Source organism: Octopus sinensis, unplaced genomic scaffold (assembly GCF_006345805.1).
Source record: "Octopus sinensis unplaced genomic scaffold, ASM634580v1 Contig18910, whole genome shotgun sequence".
Lineage (NCBI taxonomy): Eukaryota > Metazoa > Mollusca > Cephalopoda > Octopoda > Octopodidae > Octopus > Octopus sinensis.
Window position 1 is genome coordinate 201,987 of NW_021836128.1, and position 22,499 is coordinate 224,485.

The 22,499-nt window shown below is 37.2% G+C and overlaps 1 pseudogene; it reads right to left on the reverse strand.

Moving 5' to 3' along the window:
• Positions 1-887: 887 nt before the first annotated feature.
• On the reverse strand, positions 888-1,072 carry LOC115231849 (annotated as a pseudogene).
• Between the last annotated feature and the right edge of the window lie 21,427 nt (positions 1,073-22,499).

Consider the following 22,499-nt stretch of genomic DNA (forward strand, 5'->3'; position numbering starts at 1 on the left):
CGGGACACACACCTTCATCAAGACGGCATCTTCTGAAGAGAAAGTATCGGATATATATTTTGATGAAGAAATGCACACAAGTTTCAATGTACATGTTTTGAATTACGTAATCAGCCCAATCCATCATCAGAGCCCTTCAAGACCTCCCAGATGTATAAACTGCTGCTCAGTCTTGTCCAACACGAGAACAAATCAAAGGCTGAAATTTATGAATCTGAAAAAGAGGTTCGCCAATTTCGCGGCTATCGTGGTCCAACAGGAGGCGAATCGAGGAGGTTCTACTGGATTTTCCTTATCTCACAATCCTTCTCCCCAAGCAGGTTACGAAGGCCTGGTCACCTTGCAAGCAGTAATGATTAAGTCACCAGTTCTGACAAGATTGAGCTAGCCACAGACAAATATTAATCTTCACAATAGGTCTCAAGTCTTGAGACGAAACATCATAAATCCCTAGTTTGAAATGGAAGGAAGTTTGTAGAAGAGTTTAAAGAAGTTAATATAGTCATAGTAGCTATTTTGGTTTCATTTTGTAATTCTATTTTAATGTTAGGAAAGACAACTAGCCATTAATCCGTTATTAGAAATTACATTTTTGACTTTTCCCTTTCTGGACGTTATTAATTGCAAGCGAAATATAGGCTTGTATTTGGAAATCTGCTAGCTTATTCTAATTGGAATTGAACGAACATGGGTTCTGTCAAAACCTAAACTGTTGTTATTCAATTACACGTCATTTCCTATTTTAAAATCATATTTTTACCTGTGCTTTATTTTAGACTTCATGTGACTCAATGGCGCTAAAGAAAGTAATCATTGGACGCGATTAATAAACATGGGAGCAAGAAATGACTGTTCTCCAAATATTTTTGAATTTAGAAATCAGTTTTGCTGTTAAGAAACTCTACATACCCTCCAACCAACAGGAACAATCTTCCAAACGTTCAAAGAAGAACGTCAAGTCACGCTCAAACAATGCAGAGTATAGAACATCATCACAGCTTTATGTAAGAACAATTTTTATGAACGTTCTCTCAAGGCAAACTTTAAAAATGATCCCTAGAAGTATAGCCTTAAAATTACGCAGAAGAAAAAAAATTTTATTTAAAAAGAGGCTGTTAGTAGAGGATAAATAAGGACCTTCGGCATTCCTGCCTTTTTAGTCCTGGACACACGCTCACCTCTCAGGGAGGCCTTTGAGGGACAATTCCTGGGTGTCCGAGAGCTCCTCTCGCCATCCTAGGCCATGGGCTAGCCGGATGGCTTGTCTTCTGACTTTCTTGAGCGCGTCAACGTACTTCTCCCTGTCCTCGCAGAAGTGCTAGACATGAACGTCATAAGTCAACAGGGGTAACACCCCGGCCTTAAACACGCGTAGCCAGGCACCTCTCCGCAAACGGAAAGCACGCAACGCGCCTAGTCCCTGCACGCATTTTTGTACGTGCAATGTGATCATCGAACTTACCGGACGGCTTGAAAAGCACGCCCAAATAAGTCATCTGATCAACTGCAGCGTTTGCTGACCCGTTCAGCAATAACCTAGGAACGTAATTAGTGTAACTGTTGTGACTTTAGAAAAGACCCCCTGATGCCGCACGACCTGTCCGCGAGATTTAAGGAACCTCGACAGCCAGCGCCTTAGACACGGAAAAACCCCACACGTGGCGAGGGAGCTTCGGAGGCCATTGCCTTTTCAATGTCAAGACTAACTAACATACCACACTCTTTCTTCTGGAGGGCGCACTTCATCTCCGAGGACACCTTCCATAAGCAGTCGCCGCACGAACGACCCTCCCTGAAGCCCCATTGGAACTCGGAGAGGGCATAAGCCACCGTCAGCTCCTCCAGGAGCCTTCGGTGCATGATCCTTTCTAAAATTTTAGATACAGCGGGAAGCAAGGAAATGGGCCTGTATCCCCCGGGGACATCATGAGGCATCCTGGGTTTTCCGATAAGGATTACCTCAGCCACTTTCCATCTAGAGGGAGTCATCCCAAGTCGCAATTGCCTTGTCAATCGCAATTGGGGATTTATGTGGAATCTTCCACAATTGCCTTGTCTACCATAAAGGACTCCTAGCAATATAACACGGAATGTAAGCCTTTAAACGAATTGGTCCATAATGTTCTTTCGTCGCCTCTACATTCTGCCGAGAACTGTAAATCTTTTCCAAAAAATCAGCTTTCAATGGCTGCTGGATCTCTAAAACAGTGATGACGGCACATACTTTAGGAATGTCATCAAACTCATATTCAGGATTAAAATCAAAAAAGGAATTGAGATTTATTGAATGCCCGACCACAAACTGAAAATTATTTTTGGACATCCAACCTCTATTTTGGCCTCTAAATGATCAAACCAGTCATAATTCAATTCAAATATTCGCCGAATCGTCAAATATGACTCATCTCTGTCACGGGAATGTGCAACGAGACAACCCAGCAGTCGAATGACAGATATTAGCAAATCTATTGAGGAACTATTAAAACAGGAATGATAAAAGACTGGAAATCAAACCCCAGTAAGTTCATATTACCCAAGGCTCTACAAATAACCTAAATTTGGTTAACTCGAATATCAATCCAGCATTTCCTCTACAAGCCAGTAACTCAACACTATGAATGGACACATTGACCGAGTCACGTCTTGAGCAGAGAATGTGGTGAATCAGAGCCTGACAAATTCGACCAAAAGTCTTGTTTATAAACAGTGGCATCAAATATTGGAAAATCTGAAAATCTTCATAAACACAAAAAAACCTTATTTGATGGAAAATATGAACATAAAGACTCGAAATAAGTCTAAAATGTTGAAATAAAGTCAAACCGCGGTAATCTGTTGACCCAGATTAGTCATGACCTCATTTCTGGATGGGTCGTCCTCAAATATCCTGACAAGGGTCAATAAAAACGCTCCAAAAAATGAAGATTCACTACAAAATGTGATCAAACATGACCTTGAATTTAGAAGAAGACACGCAAAACAAGACATTCCAATTTCTGTCTTTCCAGGAATGGCAACAAACAACTCGAGTGCGAAAAGGGCACAAAGATTCATCGTTTGATCCCCTCGAACCATCAGGTCGTCACCCTCGTTGACAAAATCACACACAAGCAACACCAACGACCTACAAATGAAACAAAAGGAGATACCGAATGACAAATGTCCCCATTTCTACACCCAAATCCACAAGTTGACGCAAAACTCGCAAAAGACGACGTCGAACTGGAATGGAGGACGAAACTGCGTGTTTGTGCACAAAACCAACTTCCAAGAGTTCTGAGCATCTTGCCAATATCCGACTTGACTACCATGAGATGTTTTTCCCACGGAAGGCGGAAAGTAGAAGTTTGGACGAGCTCAATTGGAGGGGGCAGTAGAGAGGACAGCAAATTCAGACCTGGGATGTAATATTCGGGAGAATAGAGCATATTCGAAAGCATTTCCCTCACCATTGTAACCCACATGCAATCTACAGTTAAACAACCCAGAAACCCAAGTCAGAACAGGTGTCTTCCGAATGGATGAATTCTGTCAGAATGTCAATCACAGTGCAAGTGATCTACTAATTGGAGACAAACAGAATACTTCATTGTTGTTGCTGGATCCAACCGGAAGGTGAAAAACTAAACTCCAACAACAAAGCAAAGGACAGAAAATGGCCGAATCTTTAAACTAGAGAACATAAAGACTAAAGTCGACAACTGGACATCCGCATTCTGACACCTCTCGTACAAAAGTGAAGATAATTTGCAACGTTGGGAGAGCAGGTTCAAAAAATAAGTCATTACTTCTACAGAAGGGGCAAAGGAAAACCAAGCTGGTTCAGCGATGGTTAGAATATTCTAGAACAATCCAGAAATATGTGAAAAACATTTATCAGTTCGAACAGACAACGGAATCCATTAGCAGACACAAAATAAAGAAGAAACGAAAGCCTCTGAAACTTGCTTTGGTTTGCCTCGTCACGATGTTTAGGATTAATGACATCACTGCACATTCTCATCACACAAAGCAGTCCAAATGGCTGATGTGACAAATTCTGGGAGTAATGTGCAATGGCGGACACAGCCTCGGTCATACACTCATCCTCCGTCCAGTCGAATCTGCTTATTTGTTGTAGCAATTCCCTTAAACTGGATAAGCACTCATCGTCATCTATATCTTGCATACAACTCCATTACACATACTTTGCTTTAGCAGAGGCAGAAGCTGACTTGTTAAAAACCTAAAAAAATCTAGCAGACGTAGCCGATTCGATGATATTCGACAAAAAACGACCAAATAACGAGAACAGCCACACTCCAGTGACGAGCACTCATTTTCTAAAACAGTTAATCTGATTAATATACCGAAAATCCTCACAAAAAGACTAACAATCAAATCAAAATTATCCTCCATCTCAAAAACAGCAACCATGGCCTTCCTCCCGTGTGCGTGAGAACACATTTTGAGGATTTTTTCAATCACGTCGGAAAAGGAGTCAATGGCACAATTCTCGTCTAAAATAAATAAAAACGTAAAAAACCAGAAAGTAAATTTCTCAAATTTTCGACCGAATTGAATGAAGTCGGCAAATTAACTCACAATAACTCGATATCAACACAGAACGCGTAGATTCAAAAAAACGAAGATCCACGTCAATAAACGCGTTGAAAAAAGGAGGACACTTCAAAAGAAAAAGCAATCCTTTGTAGTTTGAAGAAAAAGTCATCAAAAAACTCCAAAACGACCAAACAAAGTCATTTTTATCCTGAAGTAGCAAATGAGGAGAGTTGGAAATGAGACGATCGACACATTCAAAAACACGACTATTCAAAAAATGATAATTAGTGAAAAGTACAATTCTTCCAAAAGGGTGTGGATTAAACCGAATGAATCAACGTGGATCCCCAAATGAAACGTCTTCGGGGAACACAATACTGAAATCTACCAACAAGTAACATCCACTGAATACATTTTCCAACTCAGTTTGAGAGTGAGAATATATTTTGATGAGAAAGTCTTTGATAACTTGATGGACATTGTGGACATTTTCCAATTCCTTTGTCATTCCGAGACTTTCTCCAATTGATTTGAGTGCCTACCAAATCTCCAACTTGGACAGGAGAGTCTGAACAGTTGCTCTTAGCCTAATAGACTGAATAAACATACATCAGGGACCTCGCTGATTGAGTCAAATAAATCTTGAAGAGAAGAATTGTGCATAGTCAAAATATCAAAGCATTCCGAAGACCGGAGAAGAGTGCTAAATGAAAGGATGAACTTCATCTTCAAGGTGAACGTCAACTCGGATTTTGCCAACTCATTGAGCCAGATTGAAACCAACGGAGATTTAAGAACACGGACAGCCACAGAATTCCCAGTTTCGGCCAACTGCTCGATTAGAGAAAAGCCTATTTTTAAAATCTCCGAGCTCTTTGTGGGAATGTCAGTAAAAACCAAGACCAGCCATTCAATCAGTGACTGTGTGCACACTCCGAATCTCACAAACTCAAAACATTCGAATTTTGACTTGTCTGACTTTTCAATTCTCTTCAACAAAAACGGCATTTTTAAAATGTAATCTTTACACGATTTTCGATTGAACCTACAAATGGAACCAGTTTTTGAATACATTTCGGATTTTAATGCATTTTTGACGAATTCAAAAAAAGAATCAACCTCATTTTGACTAACCAAACCAGAAATATCATCTTTTTCCTCCAGGGGGGTCAATTGTTCATCAAATGAGTTCAATAAAGCAAAAAACAATTCATTCTGAAATATAAATATGAATATTTACAGTTTGTGGACAATTTTCCAAGTCTGAGTCATCCTCATTCAATAATATTAACTCTAAAAAGTAGTTTTATTAAAAAAATACTTTTCAAAGCATCGTCAGAAGTATAATTGGGGAAACTCTATATAAAATGATTATTTGTAATACATAGTTCATGTTGGGATCTAGTGAGCTCGATCCACATGCTAATCACATTAATTAAAAGACGACTAACGATTGACCCTCAACTCTCTGGGAAACTGCGGAGAGGCAATCCCGATTACCACGAGAGTGATGTTCTTGTAGCTTCCTCTCAAGACTAGACAGGTTGTGGGCATCTGAATTGTGAGGGGAGAATACTTTGTAGTCAATTGTGCTCATAAATGTTGAATTTTGGTCATATTGAACACTAAATCAATCAAATTGTCGACTATACGTGTTGACAATGAGGAATTCCCGCGTTGCGATATCAAAAACGTGCAATTCAACCAAAAAACTGTTCGGAGATGTGCATCTGAGATTATCACAACAAGAAACCCTCTTATTCTGTTTGACATCAATGTCGTTTGGGATTATTCTGATTTCCTTAAGATATGTTCCGGGGGACTCAGAAACCGCGGAATTCTCACATTTTTGTTAACAATCACTTAAATAGTAAACCACAAGTCACTCTGGAAGAGATACTCCTCTTGGAATCCCTCTCCAATATTCGGGGGGACCTCGAAGGGGGATCTTCCGGACCCAATAATCGACCTGAAACCCTGAAAATGCCAGGAAAGCACATTCCACCATAATTCGGGCCAGTTATCAGTTCGGGGGCCAAATAGTTCGGAGTCCCGCAGAAGGTCGAGGTCACATCTCCGGGATATGTGTTAATCTGAATACCCAACACGGAAAACCTTGTAGAGACCGTAATCCGTAAGTTTGACGTGTCCGTCGTGCTCCAACAAAACATTGTCGAGTTTCAAATCTCTGTAAATAATGCCTAAAATACCCAATCAAATAAAAAACCGTTCGAATGAAGATAGTCGAGTCCCAAAATTATTTCCCCGCTATAAAACCGTGAATGATCCTCGGGAAGTCGCTGCATTTGTTCCATGTGCGACATGAGGTCACCTCCGTTAGCAAAATCAATCACAAAAACAAGTCTGAACTCATTTTTTAATTCATACCGATTCCTGGTCTGGAAAGTCAAGTGGAGACCCACCAGGAAGTGGTTGAGGGTTGAAATCCTGAAGACTTCCTTCTCAATAAAAACACTCTCCAAATCCTACAAAAAGTGAGTTTATTTAACCTCGATGTGGTCAAATAAAATGGACTTTAAAATCACTTAGAGAGCATAAATCTTTTTCGTTGGACGAAATTCCGCCGCAAATACTTTGGCGTAACTTCCGGCTCCGATAACCGACAAAAACCGAAAATTTTTCAACTCAACTTTGTCACTCTCAAATTCACTTTCCTTGCAGAATTAGAAATTATTAAACTTCTTCAAAATCCCCCGAAACGTTCAATTTTTCTGAGTCATCTTCGGAAACCTGGGAGACCCCTCCGCACCTGCCCTGGTAAGCTCGATAACATCGTTTGTGGACAAAAAGATTGCATTTACTACACGAAAGCGAGTTTGAGAAAAATCTCCAAACACTCTGATGACAGTAAACACACGGAATATTCTTAAAAAGCAGTTTTTTGTGGAATATTAACTTTTTTGGGGAATTTGTTGGAGTAGGAATGTCCTCGGATTTGATATATCTTAAGCATATGTTTGATACCTCGCCGATACATGTTCCCTAATTGTAAATAAGTAATAAAACATGTTTCATTCGGACACAACACTCCTGGCTTTTCTGGCACTGCTAAAAAAACTAACATAAATCAAAAATTGGTTACTGTGGACCCGAATTCGGGGGTCGGGAGAATTGAGGGCTACTCGAATCATTTCCAGGAACTCAATTTGAGAGGACAAAATGATCGGGTCACCTTCGGGGTCGATCCATTTGACGGTCATTGGCTTGTTTTCGTCGACGTCAACAAAGCCTCTGATTTGTGTTATGAATTGGTCAAAAGTGACAAATGAGGGAATCAACGACACGGAGAGACAACTAATTTGGGTTAGTCGTATTTTTGTTACTCGTTAAATGCAGTTTCTATGCGAATTAGGCGGATAAGATTGTTGTCTTTGTGATTTTCAGTGCACATGAAATTTTTTCTGATTTTTTATTGATGCCTATAGTATATCTGTGTTACTGTATATGACCTATAGTATATCTGTGGAAACTTGAACGTGTGTGGGTTACGGTTAGTTAATAAAATAAGCCCGAACGAGTATATGAAATGGCCAGTTTATTTACAGAGTTTCTACTGGTTGTACTTGTCGTGACTAATGGAAATGGCAATTTATTTCGGTCTTTTTAGTATTGCGCTGTAAGAACAGTGAAATACAAGCCTAAATCCCGCTTGCAACCAACAACGTCAAAAAAGCTTTTCAAATTTAACCTCACCTATATAGTCAAAAAAAGTCGATGGTCCGCCAGGCACAGGAAAGACGTTGTGTGCCCGAGCTGTGGTCAACAGAACGGACGCCTGTTTTATAAGAGTGATATGCTTAAAGTTGGAGCAGAAGTACATAGGGGATATCCGCATATTCACATGAGACTTTTTCATCTTTCATTCCTGTAGGACCAATTGAACTGAATTCTCCCCAACTCGGCCAAAGCATCAATTCCCGGTTGAATTTTGGGATTGGAACCACGCCAACTGTCAGTAATACAGCCAGTCAGTTTGTGGGAAAAGAAATCTATTCGGTCAACTGTAGTCCCTGCAAATGTCTGAGGAGATCCACTTTTGTTGTAAAACACAAAATGCTGTCCACGACTCGCCTCACTCAGTGAGATCTCGGTGACAATGACAATAATCATATCTATCATAATCCACCCACATTTACTCAGAATCTGAGAGAGAGTGTCAATCGGATAGAAGACTAGACTGTTTTCTAACTTTCCTAACGCTCAACTTTTAATCTACCAATAGCTTAGGCATCGGTTATAGTAAATGAACCTGATCCACCTATTAAGCATCCCGCATTTTCTTACGATTTTATAAATAAAGTAAGATAGTCATAAATTCATTCATTGAAAACAAGCTTTAATTCCGAAATTATTCAACATATAATTTTAAAGTTTCAATCGTTACAAATACTTGTACAGCATTAGAGCATGCCACGATTAGAACATGTCGTTGAAACATGCCAATGAGCTTTATATAAATTTCAGAATCCGTTTTCAATTTAAATTCATTGACATTTTTCAATAATTTATCATCATCCAAGTAGTATTATCAGAATTTTATGAATCAATTTCTCGTAGTTTTTTTAGATTATGCTACTTGTTATGTGGCTAAAAAACAATTGACTTTCGAACTTGATTAACTTCATTTGGAACAAAAATATTTTATTTAAATATTTTAAACTTATTTCTTAGACCAAGGTCTTTTCTTTGCACAAAACTTGAATATTTTAATGTGTCTTTGTCTGATTCTAATATGTGACATGGGGAACATGGATTTTATCAGTTATTGACGTCTATAGTCGGTTTTATAATTATAATTGTCATAGTTTTGCTTTTGCTAGGCCACTAATGAATAAGTTAGGAGTCGAGGTTTTAAAAAATCTTGAGTTTCTATTTTATCTGAATGGTCCCTGTCAGATTCTACAATCCGAGAATGGGACAGAATTCAAAAATATTGACATTCGGGTTCTTTGCGAGTTCAAAATTCAACATATCCACGGCAGACCTAATAACCCTAGATCACAGGTTATCTTATGGAATACATTATTTTGTAGGGTATAGTCGAACGAATATTCGGTGTATTGCTACAATACAACGATGCATTAGAAAAATATAGAAACCATAGGAAAAAAGAATAGTTATTTATTTAATAACCAGTCCACACTGAATACTGGTGGATCTTTAGGTTCTAAATTACAGCAAATTAAAAAACTTTTAGCAGATGAATCTGTATCGTCATCTTGAAATCTAGTTTCATTTTATAACTATAAAGACCTGAATAAATTGCTTCTGTTCGGATCTCTGGGAGCCATTAACTCTTGTAGTACAGACATTGTTATTTCATTAGTTGGATCGATTTTGATTCCCGAATAGTCCGTATATTCCGAATATTTATTTTTCACAGTTATTCGTTTTTCTTATTTTTGGTCTTGGAATACTTAGGCATATCTGCGTAAATAGCACGTAGAGTCTTTTATATCAAAATTAGACGTACCAGCTGTACGAAATAAACAAAGGCCAGATATTCTACGGACTTTATATCATACCTAAAACATAATTTATCAAAAACAAAGAAAATTTATTAAAATTCATTCTGTTTGTATGACTGTAGTTTCATTTTCAATACTGTTGCGGTATGCTTGTATAATTGAATTAAATTATGACAATTTCGAACAAAGTGTCGTAAATGGAAATGTCCATTGGCTTATCTTTTCTTTAAAGAGAAATCAATTGAATGTAACAGGGTAAATAGACTTTATTCCGTATTCGCTCATATACTGAAAGGCAAACTGCATGGGGGATGGTCTATACTTCAAGTAATCCCGAATAGTTCAGCAAATTCAATGTTGCATCACTTTATATTTATTAGGTAAGTCACATGCCGTCTTTGGTATTGTTTAGTCAACACGGCATTAAATCTCGCTAATTCCAGGTGAAAAAAATTTCAAAATACTTCTCAAATTGCTAATATTACTTGTGTAAAGTGTTTAATGTTATTAATTGTAGACGTGCATTAAAAAAGCACTTCTAACATATTTACTAATTATCTCGATATCTTTCCTTAATAATTCATGTAAATATAGACAATTGTGAAAATCTGAGATCGGTCTCCCTGTTCGGCTAGAGGAGTCATTCCAAAATAACTTTGAAGTGAAAGTCAAAATAAAATGAAGATAGTACCTCGACATTCATGTAAATGTTATATTTCTAGATTGGTATCATTAAAATTAAATAAACATATTATTAAATAAACCTACACTTCCATGATGTTTTCGTAATATAAAACTTTTTTAGGTTATGTATTTATTTTTTATTTTAATTGTCCATAGAACACTGGAGTCTCTCGTAGAGGAAAATGGGGGGGGGATCGCGGAAATGGACCACAAACCTTTCACCGTACATACAGAAAGTGTGTGGGGTCACGGTCGGAACATCGTGAAAACATGGCTCGACTGTTGAGAAATGTCGGAATCACCTGAACTTGTTAGTTAATGGTTAAGACGGTGATTTTGTTTGGCTTAAATAATAATAATAAGTAGTTTTTTAATGCCTCAAAAACTGGCTTTTTCAGCGAATTTTGCTCGCGATATTGCGCGGAAACTGCCTGTCTATTCGCTCGTCTTCTCAATCCAAGAATTAACGTTATTATTTTTTGGGAAAAAAAAACTTTCATCGAAAAAAAACATAATAAAATATTATAGTTCCTCTTTTACTTTATTTTTCACGGAAAACGCATCTAAAGGTATGCAGAATGCCAAGATGCTATGGGATCAGTTGTCAGCACAAGAGAAGCAGGCACTGGTTTCAAAGGTTGTTCTAATTTGTTGATTTTTAGATGAAAATGAATTATCCGAAAGCTTTTGAAGCATGTATCTCGAAACTCGACGACTACCATTCATCACTGGTTATGAAATACTCATTTTTTGATCAAAAGCCTAAGGTTTAGTCAATTTCCTATAATCTGAGAATGGTTTGAAAAACAAAGAGATCAAAGAAGATATGAATCAGCTTCTTTCATATATCAAAATAAACAAGAATATGGTTGAACAACAAAACGAGTCTATGGGAAGTGAAGAAATTAACAGAATTGTTATTGATAACATTTTATGTCCTTTTCACGTTTTTTGTTTAAAAATGGATCATGACTTATTTAGAATTTATTAGATAGACTAATTAATATTGGAGTCTTCCAAGTGATTAAGGATTGAGCTCAACATATTTTCCTCGCTCCCATTACGTTCAACAAAATGTATTGCCACTGAATTCTTTTCATGCAAGTACAAAATACTCACAAAAGTATATTCATAAGGGGGTACCCTTATCCTTTCGGTGGTGGATTAGATTAAGGAGATGGGAAAGAAGGAGTTGAAAGTACTGCAGTCTGTTTGTAAGAATGGGCAAAGGGACGAAATGGCCTTTGGTGGTGGTGAGAGAGAGGCCTTCGACCCACCTTATGTCAGTCATTTTCCTTTTTTTACTCTCCTCAGTCATCTTTTGTTCTCTAATAATTGCTTCCAGTTGCTGTTCTAGGATCAGACTTGAACGTGTCTGTTATATTCAGAATATAAGTAACTTTGTATTCTGAATTAGACTGACACTTCCCTTTAAAAAACTAAAATACAAAAAAGCAATAACCCTGTCATAGGGGGAGTTTTCCGAGCAATTAACTGTGCCTTGGAGTACTTGGTAGAAATAGGGAATGGAATCAAAAAAGAAAGCGTAATGGAGATGTGACCCTAAATTGAGTGAGGTGAGCATCTGTCCATATTGCTCGTTCGACTGAGACCTCATCAATTGTAACAGACGAGTCAGACTATCTGGGAGTACATCAGAGGGCACTGATCTTTCAGAGTGACTCCCTCCGAGTTATCGCCCCTGTCTTCAGTTGGGCGCTTTGTACGTTGCCCACTGTCCCACATTTCAATACCAAAACGAATTCAAAGGGATTCAAACACATTGAGAACTCGTGACCAAATTTGCCCAATACTCCCACTCAGAGATTCCTTCGAGTTGTCGAATGAAATTATCTTGAGAGCGAGCACTTGGTCCTCGGAGGCCGACATCCCTGCCAACGACATAGGCTGTGCAGCATCCACCACGACAAGACTGTACATGTACAAATAATATATGCATGTGTTGGCTACAATATCATAAATGTGTGATACTCTTCATCTGACATAATCTCTCGCCCTCCAAAAACTTGATCTGATTCAACTGCCCACATCAAATTGTCAAGGACAAGTCCGTCAAAATTTTGGACCCCCACATCTGTAACATTAAAACATTCAAAGACCAATTCCAATTAAAGAAGAGCAAGTCCAGTCGGAAATACTTTCTGAGATGTCTTCAATGAGATGAGAATGCTCGTCCTCGCTGTCTCCTTCCACACCCAACTGCATATCGTCGAACGTGTCAGACATTTCCTCCTCATTTGGGACTTGTTCATATTCCAAGTCTCGAGATCCATTCTCCTCTGGAATTGTCTCCAATTGAGCTGAATGATGACACAAATCAGAATACAGATTAATTCCTCTATTCTCTTCGGACTGGAATCGTCATCACTGTCATCCTCTATCACGTCCTCGTAGTCATATCTCTCATAACTTGTAAACTTTAAACACGAATGGATACTTTTCTTCAATGGGGCACCGATTATTGCCTCGGGAGAAAGAGTCGTTCTTTTTGTCGGCATCGAATGTAACACAAGCAGAGTACAGTCAGTACATTCTTCTCGTCCATATAACCATTGTCACGGGCTTGAAGGGACCTACCCTAATTAGATATTTCATACACTTAATAATACAAATACCCGTCCTCCGAGTCAAAGGCTTTGTAAATGTCTACAGAGCAAACCACGGGCTTTTGGTGATTTAAATGAAATATTTTTTGTATTAAATTTCAATTAATATTGCTTTTGATGTCTTGAAAACGTGTTAAAAAAGCTGAAAAAATTTTAATCTGAATGGAGGAAAAATTTTTGTAATTCACAATGAAAATATTCGAACTTGGTCGATAATGCTCAAAAAATGCATCAGTCAAAGTATTCACGTGAACCTCTTTTCAGTAAACTTACGCGAATAAAAAGTAAGTATTGAAATCGATGAGTGGTGAACATCTAATTCAACGTACATCGTATTCGAACTTCACTCTTCCCTTTGATATTAGACACCAAACAAAACCAAATCACACATTGTTTTGATAAATTAAATGTAAATTATCATAGGTTAAAAAGAATCATTCAGTGTAATAAATGGTCTTCACATATGGAATGCTACTTAATTGTTATTATTCGATTAAAATCTTCATGGTGTCTCCAATAGAGTAAAAATACACTTAAAGCAGAAAAAAGTGACTACTTATAAATAATGCAATCTGTTATACAGTGCTGGTAGAAAAAAACCGGTTTTGCAGTTACTAACTTTTTTTTGGCGGATAGCATTCAATTTTCCAACTGAATTGAACTCTTTGGAGTTGATTAGATTTATAATTTTTTTATTTATAAAAAGTTTCATTAATCGTTTAAAATTTTGAAGATTTAAATTTTTCCGTGTGAATAAAAAACCGGTTTGCTTTATTGAGTGATATTTTAGTTGTTGAATTTTGAGTTTTATAAGAAAATGTTAAATGCAATAATTAAAGGAAAGATCCTAAAAATATGGGACTGCTGATAGGGTTCCTGGTTCCGGACGTCCTAAAAAGCTTCAGAAAACAGACATTGAAATTCTATTACATCTTATGCGATCCCAAAAATCTTCTAACACGTTGAGTAATGAAATAAAACATTTAACTAGTAGAGTGTCTGTAGAAAGACAATTGGAACTTATTTAAATTCACATTTTCTCTTCGAAAGAGTATTTATTTCTGCAATTTACTTTTGCCTTTTTAATTCAAAATAATTTGATATGTAAAAATAAAATTTTAGACAAGCCATTCTAAAATAATAAATTAAACATTAAAATTATTATAAAAATAAGTAAAATACTATTTTTACTTATAATTTATTTCTCCTATTTACTTTTGCCTTTTTAATTCAAAGTGAGTCCCTTCAAGCCTGGAGGTCCTTTCAAACCTGTGACATTCTCAAGTCATTTAAAACCCGTGACAACTGTTTCGCAATCCGTGAGGCTGGGAGGGCGTCCTAAACTGCAATCATTGATCGATCGTTTTTTGTAAATATCATTTGATTGATGTAACATGTTTCTAGTGGGGACATTTCAAAAAAATGTTGTTTGGAATCATAGCCACAGTGAACTGATATAAGTGAATGAGGGAATACTTTTTAGGACATCTTTTTTTCACGTTTGTACACCTTGGGGTTTCGTTCACAAAAATATAAAATACATTTTTGTATTAATAAGAGTTAATGTTGGGTTAGCTTTGGCTCAATTTGAGGGATTGTTTTCTCAAAATTCTCTACGTCGGCATGCTAATCAACTCCACTAAGAGAGAATATATTCGAGAATCTATGATCCCAAAGGACCTCAGTTGAATGGCAAAAAGTTGGTGATTTCACGGAATAGCCAGACGATTCACTGACTCCTGTCACTGTGACGATAATTTCATATCCATCAGCTATGAATTTTGATTGGTCGTATTTGTAAAGAGAACTGTTTTCGTCATCTTGTGAGAGACCGTTATTGGCCAGCCAGAGTCAGGAGAACTTGAATCAAAATTGGTTGCAAGACGTTTAGAGTGAAAAGGAATCATTTCCCCTTCGGCAGTAATTTGAGAACAAATGAGACACATTTTAACATTAGAAGCTATAATTTAAGACTTTTGGATATTAAGAATTCGACAAATAAAATATTTTGACTGATTCCTTTTACAAACAACCGCATTTTTTGTGTTTCTTGCCTTGAAAGCGGATTGGATATTTTTTTGAATGCAAGTCCAAAACCCAAAGATTCCAACAAATTCCAATCAGTGTTTGCAATAAGAGAACTATGCCTGAAAGAGGGCAGTTTGAACTAACAAACATATGGCCGTATCCAACAGTGCTTTGTGTTGCCATTGGAAAAACCATTACTCCTAAAAAGTGTTTAAATTATGAACACATTCCGTTTCACTGTATAAAAACAGAATGTACCAGATCAGTGCAAACACAACAGAACTGAGTAAGTATATGGAAATGATGAAAATGAATAATTGTATCCAATTCAGTAAAAGCAGAGATGTCAAAAAATCGGAAATAACACGTTTTTTATTAAACCGGAAATTCTACATTTAATTTTTCCGTTCTTTTCGACTAATCGGGAGTTTGTTCTGGCCCACTTTTTGGATGAACTTTGGTGGGAAGAAAGAGCTTCCCCACATTCATGTAAACTGACAAGTCTGTTTCATTTGAATCCTAATCAACGTAAGACAGATCATAAAAATACTTTGCATGAAAAGAAGTAAATCTGTTGAACTGGACATAAATTATGTTAAATTTTTATATTTGACCTTATTTTTTAAAAAATTCTGGAATAAAAATAAATTAAATTTAAAGGGAATTTATTCTATTTTGGTCATTATCCTGCTATTATGTTTATTCGGTACTTCCATTAATATTATCATTTTAGTACTTTTCATAAGGATTACATAAAATTACAATTAAAACCTACGCACGTGGATTTTTCTGTGATGTCAAAAGTCTTACATATTCCTACAAACCTTTTTCCCTCAAATATTATGTCTTTTTTTATGCGGGGTTGCCATAAATGTTTTTTAGTTTGTTTAATATTCGTAAGGTTCTGGTGTAAAAAATATTACTCAGCAAAGTAAATGGACAATGTAAACTTTCGAAAACTCTAAAAGTGATAATTCTTAATTTGCTGACTTTATTTATCGACTACGGTTTTGCACCCGTGGTTTTATTTTTTGTAAATGAGCAGCTTTGATATAATTTATTGAAGTTATATACTGGTTATCTTAGGCCTAATTTTGCGAGCATTTGTTTACTTAATTACACGAATATGTCTTGTTCCTGATACGTCTAGGAGATTGGTGAAATAATCTCTTCCCTTAAATTTTAATGTTTACTCCAATTCTAGCTTTCGTCACTTTTTAGAAGGTCATTTGCTCGACCGATGCAGCAGTCAATCATCTAAGTTTTGTTATCATCTTTGATTCTAAAAATTCATCTCTCAAGGAATAATAAAAATGTTCTGTCCAGGTTACAGCCACAAAATAAACTCTCTAATAAACGGGAAAAAACATTCTGCCGAGTCTTCCATCAAACTGAGGAATCTAAACAGATTAGTGCTGTTAATCCGTCGGCTCTTGATTAAATACGGACAAGCTGTTTGTCCTAGGCATAGACAAATGACGGTGAATGGACAAAACCGTCGTGAATGAATTGTCTTCCTTTATCCTTTGAAGTCTGTTAATCCATCAGTAAAGTTCTACATGATACACAAACCTGTCAATTTTATCAGAGAGGTTTCCATAAAATAAAAATATTTTGAAAATAATCAGATTGAATCCAAAAATAAAATAAAGAATCGGGCATATGCCAATATGATGCCAATACTCATCTCACAAAATATTGCTAGGAGTAGTTAAAGATAGTCTGATAGAAATATTAACAAAGTTAGTAGCTGTATTTCCTAAAACAACATTTTGCTCTAATCACTGTTAAACAAACCTGCTTTAAATCTGATTTAAATGTGTTAAAAAAAATTTGTGTAAATAAATATTTATTATTAAAATTATTTTAGTTTAATTCGTGTGCAACTTAACTTCAACACAAAGTTCTCTAAATTCGAAATAGTAAGAACTAAAATATAGAAATGTAATTGGTAGCATCATCCATTCAAAAAACGAGCTTACAGATACAAAATTCTATTTTTTATAAATAAACCTTACATTGTTGTTGATATATTTTGACAAAATATTGAATATCAGATCTACAATATTAAAAATCACATCGCATACACATTGCAAAAGAAATAGCCAAAAGAATTGCCAAAATCCACTCATATATAATAGCTTCTTTAGTTTTAAATTGTGGGTAAAGCATTGTAGAGACTTTGGCAAGAATAAAAATTCCAATTAAATTCCCAATAAACCCAATGAGTGCTCCAGAGAAGTGTAATTTCTGAAGTGGGTATAACTATTAAAATTTTAAATGAAAATAAAAAAACCTGAAAATTGACAGGAATTAAAATTCCAAAAGTGCACACAAATTCATTAAGAAATAAAATATTATTCAAAAATTGAGATTTCTGAATGATTCTCAGTTTATGTCGATTATAGATTAATATTATACATGCGATAAGCAATTCTGTTATATTAAATATAAATCAAACGGTGAAGAAACAAAATTGTAAAAAATAATGAGAAAAACGAACTTTGCGGTCGATGGTTAGCCATGTCACTGAACAGTTGTTTTTTATTTAATGTTACCTGACATAAGGAATGATATAGGTAGAGTTTATTGGTTTATTATTGTTCCATATTATAATAGTCCCAATCACTCCGACTGTACCCCATATTAAATAAATAATTATTATTATATGAAAATAGCGAATATACATAATTATAATTTAACTATTTATTTTGTCATCAATGTGTATAATAAATAATATAACTAAAAAATTAACAAAAAATCTTAAAAATTATAGCTATTCACCTTTATATATGTTTAGTCGAGACAATATATTTGCCCATATTCTACTTTATTGTTTTTAAAATGTAAACAAAATGTGAACTTAGCCATCTACGAAGACACAATGAAGTTGTAAAGTGTATTCAATTACATTTTTATCAAGTAAAAAAGAGCAACAAAGATAAAGGATCACTGTGTCAAGTCTATAATATCGACAGAAAATGTTGAAATCCGAATTGATATTTCCTGAATTGGTTTTTTAATTACAAAAACAACTTCGGAGGCTACGAGGATTCTCAGAGAAATATTATACTGGACTGCTCTACCTCAGTCTCTTCCACCATCACTTTGGAGATCGAAACAGCCACTTAATTAAAAAAATATTAATTTAAATTATTATTAATCAATAATATCCAGTTTACGAAAAACCAAGGTCCCGATTATTATTGCTTTATCTGCCACCAAAAACCTGACTGGATGGTAAGGCCTTTGATCAATCGGCTCCAGACTGTCCTACGGATACAGAAAAGTCCACTTTCTTTGCATTACTTTAGCAATCACACCTAAACCAGGGATACACATTCAGAGGACGCATTTCAAAAACGGCGCTAATTTCGCGTCATAAAATTTAAACCTTTGGCAAAAAAAATGTGTGAAATTACCTTTCTTCGGGGCACGTGAAGGCGGGTCGTCCATTTTATTAACAAAGACAACAAAATAATTAATGCCAGAAGCCTCCGCAATGATAGCATGTTCCCGCGTCTGACCCCCTTGTCAAACCCTGTCTCAAACTCCCCCGACTTCGCAGAGATTACTAGTACTGCCATGTCTTCCTTGACTACCCCCTTTATCATGTTGGGGCCATATGCCTTGTGGCCTGGAGCGTCCAATATTGTCACGTGCTTTTTGGGAGTTTCGAAGTAGGAATACCGCACTTGCAGTCTTGTCTTTTTCGCGCTCTTCTGGGTTTGTGTCGAGAGCACAGGTACCTCAGAAATTAGAGTTAGGAGTACCACGACTCAAGGTTTGGTTCCCGCGCTTTTGCCTCGTATTTCTCCAATGTTATCTTGCTTATCATTACTGTAAGAGCATTAGGTTACCGCCAATTGTCAATTTTCCTGCGTTGACATGACCAATAAAAATTATATTTATTTCATCTTTTTTGCCCAAATTGGCTGTCTCTTCATTAGTTGGTGCTAGTTGAATGATATATTTAATAGTCATCGTGATTCCGATTTCCCATGGTTAAGCGGCACAGATTGCAGTCTTTCTTTGGTTAAGTGATTACAACCTCACTATGTAAGGTGAGTAAGGTATCTGTTAGATTAGTGGTCCTTATTTGTGGCTTCTCGCATGTTTTGTTCTACTGGTTTATACACATTTCACTACATTTTATTAAGCAAAGAGTTTAGAGCGTAATTTAGTCAGAAAGTCTGCAATACCAACAACAAATTTAGCAGAGACAGCCACAGGGGCGATTATAGTGTCCTCCAAACAAACAAATTCATCCAATCTCCGACTTGCGTCTTGTAAATCGACTTTATTGCACACCAAAAAAGAAGGAAGGCGACTCAGTCCCTCTTTGTAATCCTTCAACTGACACTTTAAATCTTGGAACTGGCGAAATAAATCGAGAGAAAGATCAAGGACAAACACAAAACAACGACACGAAATCAAAGGCTTCGCCCACCCCTCCATATTCTGCCACGTTCGGCATCCTGGTCACGGAAAAACGGAAAGCGCGGTTTCCGTTTCCGCCACTTCATCTGTGGGCGGCTATAAAAAAGTATCCACTTTAGTATCTCAAATCAATTTCCCGTTGTAATCAGAGTGATTAAAGATCTGTACATAAATGTCGACTTATTCACAAAACTACCCAATTCAAAATGTCTCTAAAAATCATACATCTATTGGTGGGCATTCAAGAAATCATGTTTTATTCATCCATGATTTGAAACTTAAAGAAGATAAATAATGAAGGATGTAATTATTTACTTTAATGGTTTAGAAAAACATTTTGAAAAATCAGCAACAGCTCATTATTTATTGAGGAATGATGCCGCGTTAATGAATGGACTTGTAAATATTATTATAAATTTTTTGTTTTAAATAAAATTTTGAATTCTTAACGTCTTAATGGTGTTAAGACTATACCGACAAAGTAAAAAAGTTATTAAAGTCAAAAAAGTTCAGTTGTTTCGACGTAGTGCGACGTTCGGTGGGCGATATCCAACGATTGCGTCTAATAATTCGTCGAAAGCGTTGTCCAAATGGCTCACTTGCCTTCTCCATAAAAATTCTACACATTAAATCGGAGTATACCAGCAAAGTATTCACCCATGTAGTGTCGTGCGGTTCCTCTGTGTCTTTTATTGCGCCATTTTGCGCTCCCCCACATTCTCTCCACAGTCTGAGTATGTGCACCGGTCATCCAGCTATAAGATGTTAAATTTCAGTTTTCCATCCAACCATAGAAGGACATCAATCTGTGGCAATTCAAAATATCTTTGAAAGATCCAAATGTGCCTTTTCAAGGAATTAACAAGTTTACGGAATATCAGGACATTCGGTGGCTGGGATACGCCCCTCACGCAATCACATACGCGTCGGACTACTTTGAGCAACTCTACTCTCTGGCAGTAAAGCTGATCAGAAAGGACTTGGCGTACGTGTGCCACATGTCGCGGATGAGTTGAAGGGGACGAATGTGGGGGAGTCTCCATGGAGGACAAGACCGGTGAAAAAGTCATTGGGGCTGTTCGAGGACATGAGGAGAGAGAAGTTAGAGGAGGAGGCGTCGTTGAGAATGAAGTACAGAATGGAGGACGGGAAGGTGGACCCGGTGGCCTACCGAATAAAGTACTGCGAGCACTACCGAACAATGAATGACTGGTAGTGCCAATGGGAGGAGTGTAGGTGTGTATATCCCACATATGACTTTACTCACTGCTTGTGTGACTCCATCGAGGACATCACTCACTCTTTGTGCACCAAGGAGTTCCAGAGCAGGTGATTGATGACGGGGAGTGTAGGCGGTCGTCTTACTTTTATTTGTGCAATGCCCTTGACGTGTACTGTCCAGTCCAGTGGGAGTACAGTCGACTCAACTTGTACTACAGTGTTGTGTCCAAGAGGAAGATTGCCAAGCTCATCCAACGAGGATTCGTCAGGTTCACTCGATTTTTCTACTCTAGTGATTGGGATGACCCCAGACTGTTTACTCTCTCTCCGAAGAAGGGGAGTCCCACCCGACGCTCTCAACTACTTTTGTGCCAACGTCGGAGTCACCATGTCCCTCTCACACACTGATCCCTCACTCCTCGATGCCTGTACTCGTACTGTACTCAATTCCATTGCCAAAAGGTTCCTTCTCCACATTTCACTCTTTAGACTATGGTTGTTCTCAATCCACTCAAACTCCATATTCGCAACTTTACTTACCCCTCTTCCTTCACTGTCCCCGATTTCCCTTCCAATCCTCAAGCCGGCTCACACTCCATTGCGTTCTCCTCCGTCATCTTCATCGAACGCTCAGACTACCAATTTGAGGCCACTAACTGCAAACGGCTTACTCATTCCTCCTGCGTTGGCTTGAAGTACACCAATTTGATGGTCCAAGTCGTCGAGTCCTCAGACGATCAACTCGTTGTTGACTGTCTCCCACTCGACCACCAACGCTGTTCTTCTTTCATTCACTGGGTTTCCTTCCATGTCTCCTGCACTGTTAGACTATATTCCAACCTGTATTCCCCCTCCTTATCCCAGTTTCAAACACAAACTTCCCCTTGTCCCAGTTTCAACAGATAGATCAGAAATATTAGATAGAAACAACAGATAATTGAATAGCAAATAAACAGAAAAAGTGCACCCCAACAACAACGTGCAAAGTGCGTTTACACTAATTTTAAGAATTGATTTTGTTTGCATCCTTATTATTATTAATAAGCACACCGCAAAATAACGTTAGTAAAGTTATCTCGTGTGTGCCACCCTCTCCTGGATGTGTTTTGTTAATCGCTTCCAAGTCCCTTTGTTCCTCGATAGTTTCCTCAGTGCTCATGATCGTCTGTCGATTTCAACTCTTTTTCTAATCAAAGTTAGGTTTTGATGCAGGAGGGTTGCTAGATTGATTTGTGGTCTTCCTCGGAAGGTCGTTTCCGGATGAGGAGCGTAGTGGTGTTCCATTGCGAGATTTGCGGGAGTTTTCCTGTCCATTCGTAGGATGTGACCGAATAAGCCCCATCTATTACTTCGCGTTCTTCGGCCAACGGATTTACATGTCGTCAATTGGCGTAGACATTTTGTTTTGAATCATTGATTTTGAGATCAATAAACGTTTCCTATTTCAAAATGTCCGCGTCCTCAATGT